The sequence below is a fragment of the Mustela nivalis genome (genome assembly GCF_964662115.1).
Source record: "Mustela nivalis genome assembly, chromosome: 20".
In the NCBI taxonomy this organism is placed as follows: Eukaryota; Metazoa; Chordata; class Mammalia; order Carnivora; family Mustelidae; genus Mustela; species Mustela nivalis.
In genome coordinates, this window is record NC_139039.1 from 7,946,355 (window position 1) to 7,962,277 (window position 15,923).

Sequence of the window (15,923 nt, forward strand, 5' to 3'; positions counted from 1 at the left end):
TCGACATAATCTCTGTTCACTGGAGCCTGACTCTAGCTCTCTGTCTGCACGGCTCTGGTTGTGCTGAAAGAGGAAAGTTTGGGGAAGAAAAATTAATAGACACAGGGCCATAAAAATAACAGGCTCTCTAGAGCACTCATGAAGAAATAATTAAAGAGATTAAACTTGGGGAGTGGGAAGAGAGGGGCAGAGGATTTAGCGAGCCACTACTAAGGCCTCTGACTCCTACCTTTCAAAGAGGCCTTGGCTCAGTGGGGAGGGATCTGGGTGCCTTTTTCTTCATTCCGGTGGGTTGGATCCCTAGCTGAATGTTGTTTTATCACTAAGCTCTTTCAAGGCTGGGTCAGGGTCTTGTAGTTCTTTGTATTCCCCAATCTGAACCTCCAACAGTGCCCAACCCTCGTGAGAAAAGGAAATTTAATATTTACTGAGGATTCTTCGTATGCCAGATACCATGTCGGGTGGTTTGCGTCCGTCCGTGCCGATGATCAGCAGAGTGTATTTCGAAATTCAGAAGCGAGCGCAGTCTCTTTCCTGTGGCCGGGGATCAATCCCAAATAACTACTACCTCAAAAGCTTGTGATTCTGGGGCCAAAAACCAGCTTCTTCCGCCTTACCCTGGCTGCCTCCTTCCTCTCCTCCCTTCAAATGGTAGACACTTTTGCTATGATGGCAAGGGAAGGAGGGATGCTGGTGCGTAGAGATCCTTTAAATAGCCCAAAAGGTGGAGGTCAGCGTGAGCAGCAGTGGCCTAGGACAGGGCGGGGATGTGGGGGATGAAGGAAGCTCCTCCCCCAACTCGGGCATGTCCATTCCTTCTGCCTCATTCCTTTGGGCTTAAATAAACATCCCCCAAAGAGGCACCGTCTTCATCTGCTCTTTCTTTGCATGGATGCTCTATTATCCTTGCTTTCTAACTTCTCAACATTTTGAGGATAAATATGTATGAGGTTATGACTAACAATAGGAATTATATATTTGGTTTTCTTCTCTGTCTCTGGCACAGAGTTCTTAAACCCTGGGAATTGCCTAAGTGATGAGAGCTGAAAAGTGTCTTTTGTTATATTAATGAAGTAATTTTTGGAAAGCCCCTAGGTCACCTAAGAATGACGCTGGTAGCCAAAGGAGCCACTCGTGTGATGAGAGAGTTGGAACTTTTGGTGTCATTCCTGCCCACATACACCCGGAGGTTGAGTTCAAACAGCAATGGCCAGTGATTTAATCAATCAGCCTAGTGATGAAGCCTTTATAAAAACTCAAAAGAACAGAGTTCAGAGAGTTTCTGAGCTGGTGATCAACTGGGCATGGGAATGGAATGACAGGCCCGGGAAGACCCAGAAGCTGCCTGACTCTTTCCCCGCACCTTTCTCTTCCGTCTTTTCCCTCTGGCTATTCCTGAGTTGTATCCTTCTACGAATCACTGATAACCTAGCAAGTAAGATATTTCTCTGGGTCCTGGACTTGCCATTGGCATCTGAAGGGGGATGCAGCAGGAGAAGGGAGGTCCTGTAGGACTGCAGGGTGTCTGATAGAGAGTGTCAGAATTAAGTTAAATTGTAGGATCCCCCAGCTGGTGTCTGAGAATTTCTCGGTGTGGGGAAAAGAACGCCACACGCTGGAATTGGGTGCAGCATCACAATATTAAAAGAGAAGGTTCAGAACACAGGTACGTTCCCCGGGGAAGGCCAGCCGAATGCACACCAGAATAGCGATTGGCGGCAAGAGCACAGAGCAGAGAAATGAGACCATTTGGATTCACCTCTGTCACACACAATGTTTCACTGCCCTCAAAACCTCCTGTGCTCCCCCTCTTCATCCCTCCTCCCACCCCAACACTTGGCAACCACCGATCTATTTACTCTCTCCAGTTCTGCCGTTTCCAGAATGTCAGAGTTGGAAGCCTACAGTCCATAGCCTTTCAGATTGGCTTCTTTCATTTAGCGATATACACTTGAGTTTCTTTTGTGTCTTTCTGTGGCTTGGTAGCTAATGTCTCTTTATCACTCAATGTACTTTTTTTTTTATCAAATCATAACACATAAACATTAAAACCCAGTGAATTTTTTACAAAGTGAGTCCCCAAATCAATTATGACAATTACCAGCAGCCCAGCGCCCTCGTTTCTCCTCCCAGCTTTTATCACGCCCCCTAAAAATGATCACTATGCTGACCTCTAACGTCATAAATAGTTTAGCCAGTCTTGGAAGCTCAAATAAATGGAATCATCCAGCACATACTCTTTCGTCTCTGATTTTTTTTTCTTTGATATTTAGGTTCACCTGATATCTTAGTAATTTGTTCTTTTCAAATTGCTTTGCATAAATATGCCACAGTTCATTTATCCATTTCATTGTTGGTGAGCATTTGTGTTATTTCCAGTTTGGGGCTATTACAAATGTTGCTGCTATAAATATTCTTATACAGGTCTTTTTGGTGAACATATGCTCACATTTCATTGGGGTATATACCAGAGTGGAATTTATGGGCCATAGGGTATCTGCATTTTTTAACTCTAGTAGTAATGCCTGTTTGCCAAAGTACTTGTATCAATTTACACCCCCACAGCTTCTCACCCTCACCAATACCAATATTCTCAGTATCTTATTTTTAGCCATTTTAGCCATCTGGAGCTTTGAATTTGCATTTCCCTGGTGACTAAGGAGGCTGAGTACAGTCTCAGGTCAGGTTCCTTGAGAACGACCAGGATGGAGATTTATATGCAGTGAGTTTATTAGAGAATAATACCTTGATGAGAGTGAAGGCGGCAGGACTGACATCCCGTTGCAATGGGCGTCAGCTGATCCTGTGGGTGGCTCTGGAGCTGGCCAGACCCTTCCAAGCTGTCCTGCCTTGAGGCAAGGGACCAGGAGTTTATACCCAGTACTGACCAATCACTGGATGTGGGCTGTCGCTGGGAAGGAGTATGACTTTGGGTAGAAGTTCTCTTTTGCCAAGGGCAATGCCCAGAGAGGGACAAAGCTGAGAGCAGTACTCCCAGAAGCTGGGGAATGAGGGCTCTAGTCCTAAAAGGGGATGATGGGCTGGGTCAACGGATGGTGTAATCAGCTCAGTGTCTGACTCTTGGTTTCAGCTCAGGTCCTGATCTCAGGTTGTGGGATGGAGCCCCACATCTGGCTCCATGCTGAGCTTGAGTTTCTCTCTCCCTCTGCTATTCCCCACCCCCCACCCCTCTCTAAAATAAATAAACCTTTTTAAAAAGTGAGTAGTACCCTGGGGTGCACACGTCCGCCTCTCCTGCAAGCAATTTTTCATAAGCTTATTGGCTACTTAGAGATCCTCTCTTGTGAATTAGCCATACTGGTCATTTGCCAAATTCTTTTTTTCTTGGGCCATCTTTCTTTTTCTTTCTTTCTTTTTCTTACTGAATTGTCAGAATCCTTTGTATATTTTGAAGATAAATCCGTTGTCAGATGTATGTAATACAAGAACATTAACTTATCACTCCTTTAATGGTATTTTTTAAAGAATGAAAATTCTTAATTTTAACAAAGTTTCCTCCTTTTTGACAAGGGTTTCTTGTGTTCTGTTTCTAAAATCTTTCCATATCCTAAGGTCACAAAAATGTTCATACATGTTATCTTCTAGAAGCTTTATTGTTCTACCCTTCACATTTGTCTCTGGTCTGTCTGGAATTGGTTTTTGTGTCTAATGTGTGGTAGGAATCTAATTTATTTTTTCCAGTTGGACATATAATGAATCTAGTACCATCTATTATCATCATCATTACCATTCTCCCACAATATTTCAGGAATACCTTCTCCATAAGCCAGGTGACTGCATGTATTTTGGTCTATTTCTGAATTCTCTTCTGTTCTATTGGTCTGTGTATCTATCTTTTAGTAATTATTGTAGATCTATAATGAGTCTTTATATCTGATAATACAACTCATCCAGCCTTTCTTCAAGATTGTTTTTGATGTGTAAACAATCAAACAATTTTAACCCTTCCATTTCCACATAGATTTTGGAATAAGCTTGTCAGTTTCCACCAACAACACAACTCTGTCTGGATTTCGACAGGAATTATGTTGAGTTTATTGATAAATTTTGGGAGAAGTGACTCTGTACAGGACAGAGTTTTCCAATCCCTGAACTATATTCTATAGTGGTATATTCTACAGTATGTTTAAGTACCTTTTCTTTAATATCTCTCAGTAATGTTTTGTAATTCTTAATGAACAGTTTTTGCATATCTTTTGTTAGATTTTATTCCCAAATATTTTAGTTTTTATGTTATTATAAATGGTATCATTTAAAATTTTCATTTATTAAGTGATTTACAATTGATTTTTGCATGTTGCTCTTATATCCAGTGACCTTGCTGAACTCACTTATTAATTCCAAGTCTACCTGAGCGTTCTTTCAGATTTCCCAAGTATATGGAATTTGTGAGCAATGACAGTTTCATTTTTTTCCTCTTCAATCTTTTTACTTTTGGTTTTTCTTTATTTCCTTTAAAAGTGAGAATTAAAAGAAGCATCCATAAAACATTTAATATGAATATATAGTTCCAGGTTAATTGAATAAATAAATGAATGAATGTATGAACGGTCTATGCTTAGGCAAAAACCCATTATTTATCAGTATATAATTCATTTATCCATATGGATTCCTAAGCTGGAGTAAGGGTGGGTCAGAATAAAAAGAACAGGACATGGGGGAAGAGATTAAAAAGCCAGATAAGGGACACCTGGCTGACTCAGACAGCAGAGCATGTGACTCTTGATCTCACGGTTATGAGTTCAAACCCCACATTGGGTGTAGAGATTATTTTTTAAAAATTTGAAAAATAATAAAAATAAAAAGCAAGATGGAAGGTCATACCATTCATTCATTTAAACAAATATTTATTAACTCCTAGTGCCAAACTTCCTTCTTAGGCAGAATTTGCCTCTCATGATATTTACATGTGACCAACTAAAAAATGATTTGTCTTTGAAGGAAAGGGGGCAGGGGCCTGGATCCTGAGCATGTCAATGTGCTTTAACAGGGTTTGACTACCTCAGAAGTCAGTGGGACACTGGCCCCAAGACTTTCAGGAGTCTCTGGCCTTGAGACTGACTTTGCCTTATATAACTTCCTGAAACTCTACCTCTTTGGAATTTGCTGGAATGTCAGTGAGGGTGGCTCCAACCCCCAGATGGGAGCTCTTTCTTTTCTGCCTCCAGTGGTTCTGGAGGCTGGAATTCAGAGTTCACCCACCCAGAGCAGACCTCAGATGCTCTGATCAGTGTTATATAGAAAAAGAGGAGGCCACTGGAATGGAAATAGTTAACAAATGAGCAAACGCTGCATGGTCTCCTCTTCCTGTGTTGAGATCTTCTAACTCTGGGTGAGCTCTCTAAGGTCCTAGGTCCTACCACTCCTACCGGGAGACACTCCTACTCTCAAGGAGAGGCTTAATCACTAACCCCAGAGATGTCTTCTCCGTTTCTGACTCATAAAACATTCCTGGTAGCAAGACCTGATTAATCAGGTTTTACGAGGCCCCGACTATGACATTCATCAACTTTGAACTCCACCCACATTTATGAATTCCTTTTTTATTGATTATTTACAAAGCACTTTCATTCACCTGGTCTCCTCAAATCGCAATCCCAATACACTGATGAGGAAATAAGGTCTGGAAAGGCCCAGCGGCCTTCCTCTCGTGAACAGGAAGAACAGGCCTTCTGACTCTAAACACAGAGTTCGTCACAGTGGGAAGGTGGGAGGACAAGAAGATAAACCTGGCAGGCATGCTTCCAAATGGCGAGACTTCCTTGCCCCCAATGGAGATCCCCTCCAGCTGCGAATAAAGCCTCTTTCTTTCTTTCTCTTTTTTTAATTTATTCATTTGACAGAGATCACAAGTAGGCAGAGAGGCAGGCAGAGACAGAGAGGAGGAAGCAGGCCCCCTGCTGAGCAGAGAGCCCGATGTGGGGCTCGATCCCAGGACCCCAAGATCGCGATCTGAGTCAAAGGCAGAGGCTCAACCCACTGAGCCACCCAGGCGCCCCATAAAGCCACTTTCTAAGGCTCTTGTTCTTCTCTAAGGGGACAGGATCTCAACCTCCAGCCAGGGCTCTTAGCATTTCTATTTCTTCTGCTCTTCCACCAGATAGTTGGAAGCCAAGGGTGTGAAACCTGGAGGCGTTTCAGTGCTGAGGTTCTCATCCTGCTGAGGAACGGCCTTCTGCTTCACCTCCTAGGCTGGATATGGAACCAGTTGCCAAGGCAAGCTCAGAGGTAAGCACCCCTTCCCAGCTGCCAGCAGAACTCAGGGCACCCTTTGCCCACGGTGCGAGGCAGTCTGTCTGCACTGAAGCATCCGGCTTGACCTAATGAGCCGTTGGCGTGGATGGCCAATTATTTCAGCTCTTTAAAAAACCTGCCAAACTCTCCTTTGTCGCCATGGCATTCCCTTAATGGTCCAGGCCCAAAATCAAATCCTCTGTGTAGAGGGCAGGGCCCTGCCCTAGGACACGCCCCCTCTCTTTCATTGCCTTAGGCAATGGGCCCAGGGATACAGTGGTGCCGGGATGTTTTCCCCTGGAGCCTAACTCAGACAAGCCTTGGCCACCTCCCCTCCCCACAGGTCAGAGGCCAGCGTCCTCAGGAGGGGTTTGGAGGGCTTGCTCCATTCCAGGAGGCCTCAGAGTATTCCTGGACCAGAACAAAGGCCAAAGTCTGCCACCCGTGTCCTGGAGTACTCAGAGCTCCAGGCTCGAGAGCAGCCCAAACTGACCAGAGGGCCTGGAGACCTTCAGGATGGGTGTGTCCCTGGCACAACTCCAGCTCCTTCTGGATTTACACTCTGTTCTGTTCTCCTGGAACCCACCAACGGGTTCCCTTGTGGCTCTTTGCCCAGCCATAAGCTGCTCTGTTCTCAAGAGAGAGTCTGAGAAGCCCTTGTATCCGACCTAAAGCACTCCTATCAAAAGGGACATCACTCTGAGTGGGATGCCCAGGAGAAACGTTTGTTCCATAACTGCACATTCTCCAAAATGGCATCGTTTTACAGGTTTTGTAGTTAAAAGCTAGACATGGTGGCTCTGAGGAGGACACTGAGCCTGTGCTCGATGAAGCCCTGTGAGGCATGCCTGTGGGAGGCAGAGGGCGCTGGTCCAGGGTAGCCCCTCTTACCAAGAGTGCTCTCCACAGGCTGACCCCCAGCTCTGACCCTGCCTGGCTCCTCCCCACTTGCTGGCATGCACACAGCACAACCAACCTACATTGAGGGATGGAGGGGGATGGAAAGGGGCCCCTCTCTGCTTCCTGGGAAAAGCCACCGTGCCCCTTTTCTTTAGAATGAGCAATGGGATAGTGGGAGCTACCCGCCAGGAGCACACGGTCAAAAAGCCCAAGGAATTGTGGTTCTTCTCCCACAGCCTGCTTTCTTCTTCCCGCAGTTGTCTTCATCCTGGGGAGTTCTCAGAGCTGAGCCAAGCAAGATCCCTCCCAGAGCCCAGCCTGACTTCTCCTCGCTGCACTGGGTCACCCACACCTTGCACATGGCAGGGCCCAGGGGCCCAGGGCCCACAGCAGGCCAGGCTGGGCCATTCTCCTCTTTCTCTGCTCTCAACAGAGGCTTCAGACACGAGGAGGAATGAGCTGCAGGTGCGGAGCCGTTCCTGCCGAGGCAGCCTGGCTTTCTCCAGCTCTGGCTGTCGGTGGAGGGAAGGAGGCTGAGGGAGCTCAGCTGTGGGCCTCGTCCTGAGCGGCGGAACTGAGGGAGGAGGGCAGGGGCAGTCCTGAGCCACGGGGAAGAGCCTCTGTGAATCACTCTCTGTCTCTGTGACTCACACAAGCTCTTCCAAGCCTCTGTTGGCTCCTTTGGAAAATGACTTTTCTGTTGAGAGAGTAGCTCGGCAGTGAGCTTTCCTGACAGCAGCCATGATGCGGCCTGTGAAGTATCAGGTGACAATCCTTCCCACAGGAGCTCTCCTTCTAGAAGGGGAGGGAACACAGCAATTCAAGGTAGAAAGGGAAATCAGGAAGGCGTGATAAACAATCCTGGGGGGTGGGGGGAATGAGGGAGAAACTCCCTGTCCTCTGGGCACTGAGGGGAGGACTTCATTGCGCCACAGTGAAAGACAGCATTCCTTGTGGAGGAAACAGAAGGTCCAGAAATGGGAAAGTTGGGGGCTCATTCAGGGAGGAGATTTGTGCACCGGATCACAACCCCCTTGCTTCCTCAAGGACACCCTTGAGCAATTTCCCCTTCCTCTCCTGCTTCATAAATGTGTTTTTTCACTGTGTCATTCCTGCCCACATACCAACATACTATTATTTCATCTGCCTTAAGACAAAACAGATAAACCTCCTCGACCCCACTGCTCTGCTCCCCTTTGGAACAAAGCCCCCAGTTCTCCTGCTCTCAATCTATTCATTCAGGCTTCATCCCTGCCATCCCAATGAGACTAGTCTTGCCAAGGTCACCAATGGCCCTGACATTGTCCAATCCAATGTTTATCATTCTTGACCCTCAAAGACATTTGACATAGTTACCCCCTTCACCTTGAGGTACTTACTTTACTTGGCTTCCAGGCACCACCCTCTCCTGGTTTTCGTCCTACCTCTTTAGATGTTCCTTGTCATCAGCCTTTTCTACTTCCTCCCCAACTCCCCGACCTCCCTCTGTTGAAGTACCCTACGGCTCTGACTTGGACCACCTTGCCCTTGTTTTGTTTTTGGTTTTTGGTTTTTTTGAAGCTAGTGTCCTTTGTAACACTGAAAGTATTTTAACTGTGATAAAAGCATATATAGCATGAAATTTGCCATCTTAGTCATTTTTAAGCGTACAGTTAAGTATATTCACACTGACATTATCATAAAAACAATCTCTAGAACTCTTTAAAACTCTATACCCCTTGGGACGCCTGGGTGGCTCAGTTGGTTAAGCAGCTGCCTTCGGCTCAGGTCCTGATCCCAGCGTCCAGGGATTGAGTCCCACATCGGGCTCCTTGCTCAGCAGGGAGCCTGCTTCTCCCTCTGCCTCTGCTGCCATTCTGTCTGCCTGTGCTCGCTCTCTCCCTCTCTCTCTCTGACAAATAAATAAAATCTTTAAAAAAAAAAAAAAAAACTCTATACCCCTTGAACAACAACCCTCCGTTCCCCTCTCTACCTAGCTCCTGGCAACCCACCATTCCACTTTCTGTCTCTACAGATTGAACTAATTTAGGTACTTCATATACATGGAAATATACAGTATTTGTCTTTTTGTGACTGGCTTATTTTACTTTATTTACTTTGTATAATGTCCTGTAGGCTCATCCACATGGTAACATATAACTGGATCTCCTTCCCTTTTTTAGGCTGAGTCATATTCCACTATATGTGTATTCCGCATTTTATTTATCCCTTCACTCATCGAAGGACACTTGGGTTGTTTCCCTTTTCTGACTATTGGAAATAATACTACTATGAACACGGGTGTGCGACTAGCTCTTCCAGACCCTACTTTCAGTTCTTTTGGGTGTATTTCCTGAAGTGGGGTTGCTGATTATACGGGTGTACCTTGTCACTTTTCTCTCCACACCATTGTGATCTCATCCAGTCTCATGACTTAAAACATGTTTGCTGATGGCTTCCAAATTTACCTCTCCAGCTCAGACCTCTCCCCGAACTCTTGACTTAAATACCCAACAGTGTACTTCCATCCCCATCAGAATATCCAATAGGCACCAAGAACTTCTGTCCCCAAACCTAATCTTCTACAAGTCTTCTCCATATCGTTTAATGGCAACTCAAGTCTCCTATCTGTTCCATCAAAAACCTTCTTGACTCGTGTTCTCCCTCACATATCATGTCCTATTGGCTCTCCTTCAAAATAAATTCAGATTCTGACCATTACCTCGGTGGCTACTGTCATGGTCTAAGCCATCATCATCTCACACCTGGATTACGTGCAGGCAATGACCTGCTAACAGGTCTCCCTGCTCCCATATTGCCCCTCTTCTAAGTCTGTTCTCCAGGCAACAACCAAAATGACCTTCTTTAAAGATTTTTAAGTCGAATTACATCCCCCTATCCTTTAAACCCTCCAATGGCTCCCACCCCCCTCAGGGAAAAGCCAAAGGGCTTTAATGACCAACGAACTCGAAATGATCTGGCTCCCATTGTGAGCTCATCTCTTACTAGCCGCCCCTTGGGTATTAGTTATCTAAGACTGCGTAATAAATTACCCCCAAACTTAGTGGCTTAAGAGAGGAGACATGTATTATCTCACAGTTTCCAGTCAGGAGGCAGGATGTGGCAGAGGTGCATCCGAAGGCTCTGAGTCTCTCACAGGGCTGCAACCAAAGTATCGCCCAGAACCGTGGTCATCTCAAGGCTCACCTGGGGCGAATCTGCTTCCAAGCTCACTCTCACTCACCTTGTTGTGGGCAGGACTGAGGGCCTCAGCGGCTCACTGGCTGTTGGCCTCGGGCCTCCCTCTCTTCTGTGTCAGGCGGGCCTCTCCATAGGCAGCTCACAACATGGCAGGTACAAGCAAAGGAGACAATAGGAGGAGGCGCGCAAAGCAGAAGCCAGAATCTTGGTAACCTATTCCCAGAAATGACAGCCCATCTGTTTTGCTGTATTATGTTTGTTGGAAGCAAATCGCTGGGTCCAGCCCACACTCAAGGGCAGTGGATTATACAAAAGCAAGTATCCCAGGAGGCAGAGATCAGGGGGAGCCACTGTGAAAGGCTGTGCACCACACCCTGCTTCTTCATCCACACCGGCCTCCTTGCTCTTCAAACACAGGAGACAGGCCTTTGTCCCAGCTGGTCCTCAGCCCGGAACACACCTCCCTCATGGCTCACTCACCTCCCTCAAGTCTTGGCTCCGACATCACCTCTTCAGTGAGGCTTTGTCTGACGGCCCAATTTCAAAAATAGTTCGCCACAGCCCCTCTTCCCTCTTCCTCCTTTATTTTTTCTCCACAGCACTTACCATCTTCTGACACCCTCTACTTTGATGTTTGTTTGTCTGCCTCCCTTAGAATACAAGCTCCTGAGGGCAGGCAATTTTGTCCATGCATTTCACTGTCATCTCCGCAGTACCTAGAACAATGCCTGGTGTATATAGTAGGTGCTCAATAAATGCATGAATCCTATAGGCCTATGATTTTCCAACTTCTCAGCATATAGCCCTGTCTCCAAAAAAAAATATTGTAGGGGACTCCAGTACATCAGACACAGAAGAGCAAAGCGGGGGTGCCTGGGTGGCTCAGTGGGTTAAAGCCTCTGCCTTCAGCTCAGGTGATGATCCCACGGTTCGGGGATCGAGCCCCACATCGGGCTCTCTGCTCAGCAGGGAACCTGCTTCCTCCTCTCTCTCTACCTGCTTCTCTGCCTGCTTGTGATCTCCGTCTGTCAAATAAATAAATAAATAAAAATTAAAAAATAAATAAATAAAGAGATTTAAAAAAAAAGAAGAAGAGCAAAGCGGCTCTGCTGGACCTAGGCAGTAGGGACACACCTCTGCCCACTCCCACCCATGCTCTCAACTTCCTCCCTGTTGAGAGGCCTCACAGGCCCCCAGACTGCCCTTGGAGCACTGTGCGGAGTTAGGTTCAAAGCTAAGAAGGAAAGAGCTTGCTGCTCCCAGCTCCTCAAAGGGTGTGGTTCCTGGGTCCTGCTAGAAACCAGCCCTTTGTTCGGAGCCACAGGGAAGGAGCCACAGGGAAGAACCCCTGCAGTCTCACTCCTGTTCCTGCCACAGCCCCCACCGAGCTCCTTGTGTGCACCTAGCTCTCACAGATTCCAAACTTTGTTCTATTTCTGGCCTCTGGAAAGTTAGAAAACTTTCAGAGACTCCCAGAGAGTCATTGCTGGAAAACACCTTAGGTACTGCTTACCACAACTTTCTGCCCCATGGTTTGCAATCATCAGTGCACTCAAAAAACATTGAGTACCTGCCGTGTACAAGCCAGGCACTGTAGGTAGCCCTGAAAAATAGTACCTTTCTTCCAGTAACACGTGGGGAGATGCCCAGCTCAAAATTCCCTCTGTTTGAACACCTCCAGATCTGGGGGCCCCCTGCCCACCCCAGGCTGCACGTTACCCCGGCCAATGACACCAGCAGCAACACTCTGCTGCTTTTTATTGCATCCTACCTCTGTTTTCATATAACTCCCACTTTGGGCCTTAATTTTCTCCTCTGGCTGCAGACCAGATAAATCTATCTCTCTTCCAAATGATAGCTTTTAAGTATTTGAAAACAGTAATCAAGTCCCACAGAGAGCTCTCCAAGACTTGTGGCCACTTTAGGGGGGACTGTGTTTTGCGGCTGCCCCTCATGAGCTGGGATCTTGGAGCCAGGCAGCGCTGGGGAGCTCTGGATCTCCCTCTCTGAGTAGAGTCGGCTGCGTGCTGCCCCCACCCCAGCAGGGGGGAATTCCAAAGCGCCTTTGCGGGAGGGGTGAAGGGTGCAGACTGGAGTCAAGCTCTGGGCTTGGGTTTTCTACTCCTGCCAGCTCCCCTTCCTAGAGGGGTGTCTCGTCCTTTGGACACAGCGCTTTGTTTTTATTTTATTTTTACGTTTTTAAATTTAAATTCCATTAGCCAACGTATAGTACATCATTAGTTTCTGATGTACTGTTCAATGATTCATCTGTTGCCTATAACACCCAGTGCTCATTATACCCCGTGCATCCTTAATGCCCATCACCAGTTACCCCAGCCCTCCCCCCACCTCCCCTCACTTTGGCCTGCTCATCTGTTTTCTTTTTCTTTTTTTTATTTTTTTAAAGTTTTTATTTATTTATTTGATAGACAGAGAGAGATCACAAGTAGGCAGAGAGGCAGGCAGAGAGAGAGGGGGAAGCAGGCTCCCCGCTGAGCAGAGAGCCCGATGTGGGGCTCAATCCCAGGACCCTGAGATCATGACCTGAGCCCAAGGCAGAGGCTTAAACCACTGAGCCACCCAGGCGCCCCACTCATCTGTTTTCAAAGCAGCCCAACTCAGGTTCTCTGCAGCCCTAGAACACAATGAGGATGAGGAAGGAGCCAGTGACTTGGGAAAGCAAAACTGTGGTGTGTGTGTGGGGGGGGGTGGCAGCAACAAGGAATTAAACAATTTCTTTGAGTGTCCTTTGTTTCAACAAAATGTAGTTTTCCAAGTAATTGTTTGCCTGACGCAATAGGGCCTGCTGGGCCTCAGGGTGTAAATCTTCCCGACAAGGGGTCAGTTTTCTGCTTTTTCCTGCAAGGCTGGGGCCTAGCAATTTCTGTGGGCCAGCCCAGCAGGTCTTGAATTCATTAGTTTGGGCCACTTGGCTGAGTTGTCTCCAGCCGCACTGCCAGAGCTGGGGGCTGCTTGGCAGAATCCTGTCTGCCCTTTCACGCAGGAGGCCAGGAGTGCCCAGGAGAGGAGAAGAGGAAGAGCAGGGGCGTGAAGGAGAAAAGGAGAGAGAGCTGGCAGTGCAGAAAGGTGGCGGGGAGGGCAGGGAAAGGAAAGGAATAGAGGGGAAGGGAGGAAAAGTGAGAGAACATTAACTATTTGCTGGCTAGCTGCAAAGCCTGAGAAAAAAGAAAAGAAGCTTTAGAAAATTGTCTCTGGCTCAGAAAAGGGGCCAGGACATGGGAGTGACATGTGGGACCTACCTGCATGGAAGCATGTTCCTGAAAAACATCTTGAGTCCTGGCTGCAGAGCGAGGAGGGGGAATAAAAGGCCCATTTTTGAGTGTCTGAAAAGCCCTTCTCTTCCCCCCACCCCACATATTCCCATTTAAAATATAAAGACATAAAAGCATTCTTGTGCTTCCTTTTCCCTCTTCTAGTTCCTTCACCCTTCACCCCCCCATACCCCCCCAGCTCAAATTCCATCCCAACCCTGCTTCTTTGACACTCCCCAGAACCTGAGTAAATGGGACTCTCCATGTCCACCAACCACTGCCCCTTTCTCAGCATCACCCTACTCTCCTTCCCCATAAAGCTCCTGATTAAATGACATTCTTAGGGACATCCAGGCCTCTTAAATGAACAGAGAAGACCAAAGGTCTGTCCCTCCAAGTTCACCAGAAGGTCAGCCTGTTGCAGGCCAAGTACATCAGGGTCTGGATTAAGCACCCACCACAGGACATCACAGACTCTGCCAATCAATCCACATCTACCCTCTATTGACTTCCAAAAGAGAAGCGTCTGTTCTGGTCCACCCAGGCCCCTAATCCACCACCCCAAGTGAAAGCTTTGGGCAGAACTAACCAGCGGGTCCTGGTTCCTTCACAGCCCTCCTGCCAGCTTTGTAAAACCTAGTACCTTAACCATGATTTGTCTGCCTAGTAAAACATGCCTCAGGGAAGTATCTTTAACCTCCAGTATTTGTACTTATGTGTGAATTTAAAACCCTGTGTTAGGTCAACCTAGAGAGATTTGCCTTTCAGTCTTCCCTAATTGCAGGACTAAAGGCTTTAAAATTGCTGCAGGCAGCACCCACCCAGGGAAAGGTGCTTAAGGGGGAAAAGGGCTCTTTCCCTGTTCCCTGTGTAGACTATAGACTTTTTTCCCCTCTGAGACCAGCCTAGAGCCCAGTCCCCAGAAGCCAAGTTAAGAGGCTTCTGGCCACACTTCTGGGATAGAAAAAGAGCTAGGGAGATGCCCCCAGCAGTGAGTGAGGGCGGTTGTGAGATCGCTCCCTCTGACCCCGCTAAGGTCTGGAGAGACAGAACTCAGTGTGCTCATTACAACCAGGTTAACCTGGACACATTTCTGCCCGGACACAGAATCCCGGACTGGAGCTCCTGGGAGCGCTGGGATTGTAGGGTTCTCTGTGGGTCCAGCCCATGGTTTCGACTGGTGCTGGAAACAAAAAGCCCCACCTCTTCGTTCTAGGGCTCGGGCTCAGGACAGCAGCGCGGCCCGGGCCTGGCATGTGGCTGGAATAGCAGGAGGGTGTTTGTCTTGGTCTCTAATGTGTATTTTGCCTGAGAGTTCTTCCGAGAATGATGTTATCGCAGCAGCAGCAGCATCCCATCCCCCCCCCCCCCCCCCCCACACACACAGTGTCCAGATGTGCAGGGCTCTGCGCTGATCGGCTGAAGCTGGATCATTCCGCAGAGTCCGAAGATTTCTCTGCAGCGCGGAGAGCCCAGCCGGTTATGCGCTCCTACTGTCGTGCTCCACGGCCCGCCGCCTCTCCTCGCGGAGCCGGTCTAGGCAAAGCAAACGTCTCTCCTCTAAAAAGCTGCAGAGGTCTTTGGGGGATCTTGTGCAGGCTAAACCAGAACCCTGATTTGCTTTGGTTGGTGGTCTCTGCCACAGAGCTAATGAGCTGCAAATACTCCCCTTCAAAAGGAAGGGCTGAGCCTTTGAAGCCTGCAGGGACCCGCCCAGAATACGGCGGGAGGCCGCAGGCGGCACTTCGCCGCAAGGTCCTGGAGAGCAACTCGTTGAGAATCAGAGTGTGTCCTACCACCCTCCCCTCTGGGACTCACGCAGCCCGGGCCTCCCCCGTGCAAAAGGGGAACCGTTTTTGCTTAGCACCCTGCATTTTGGGAGCGACACAAAGAGAATAATGAGGACCATTTGTTGAGTAATTAAATATATGCCAGCCCCTGCACAAAGCACCATACATGTTTCATTTTCGCTGTTTTTCTCAGACCTTAAATATACAGAAATGGGAGCACAGAGATGGTCTGTCATTAGACCAAAGTCACACGGCCAGGAGGTGGCAATCCAGGACTTGACCCTAAGTCCAGCTGACTTCCAAGACCATACATCTCAACATATGGTTAATTGGTTTTATTTCTATAAAACCCTAGAAATGAGCCTTGATCTACATGTGTCTGGGACCCATGTGCTTAAGACCAGATAGAAATTGGTCTGCGTCCAAAAGAAATCATGCTATCGGGCCAGTGATCTTCTCTGAGAGAACACGGAAAAAATTCTTCTCATCTAGATCTTTTCTTCCCCCGTCTTCAGCCAAGGCATCT

At 47.6% G+C, this 15,923-nt stretch overlaps 1 long non-coding RNA gene across 2 annotated transcripts in view; it reads right to left on the reverse strand.

The window, feature by feature from the left end:
• LOC309855192 overlaps positions 1-10,999 on the reverse strand; it is a 49,428-nt gene extending 38,429 nt beyond the window's left edge. For both annotated transcript variants that reach the window (XR_014306653.1, XR_014306654.1), the window contains exon 1: positions 10,342-10,999. This is a non-coding gene — a long non-coding RNA (uncharacterized lncRNA). The remainder of the gene's footprint in view (positions 1-10,341) is intronic.
• Positions 11,000-15,923: the final 4,924 nt, after the last annotated feature.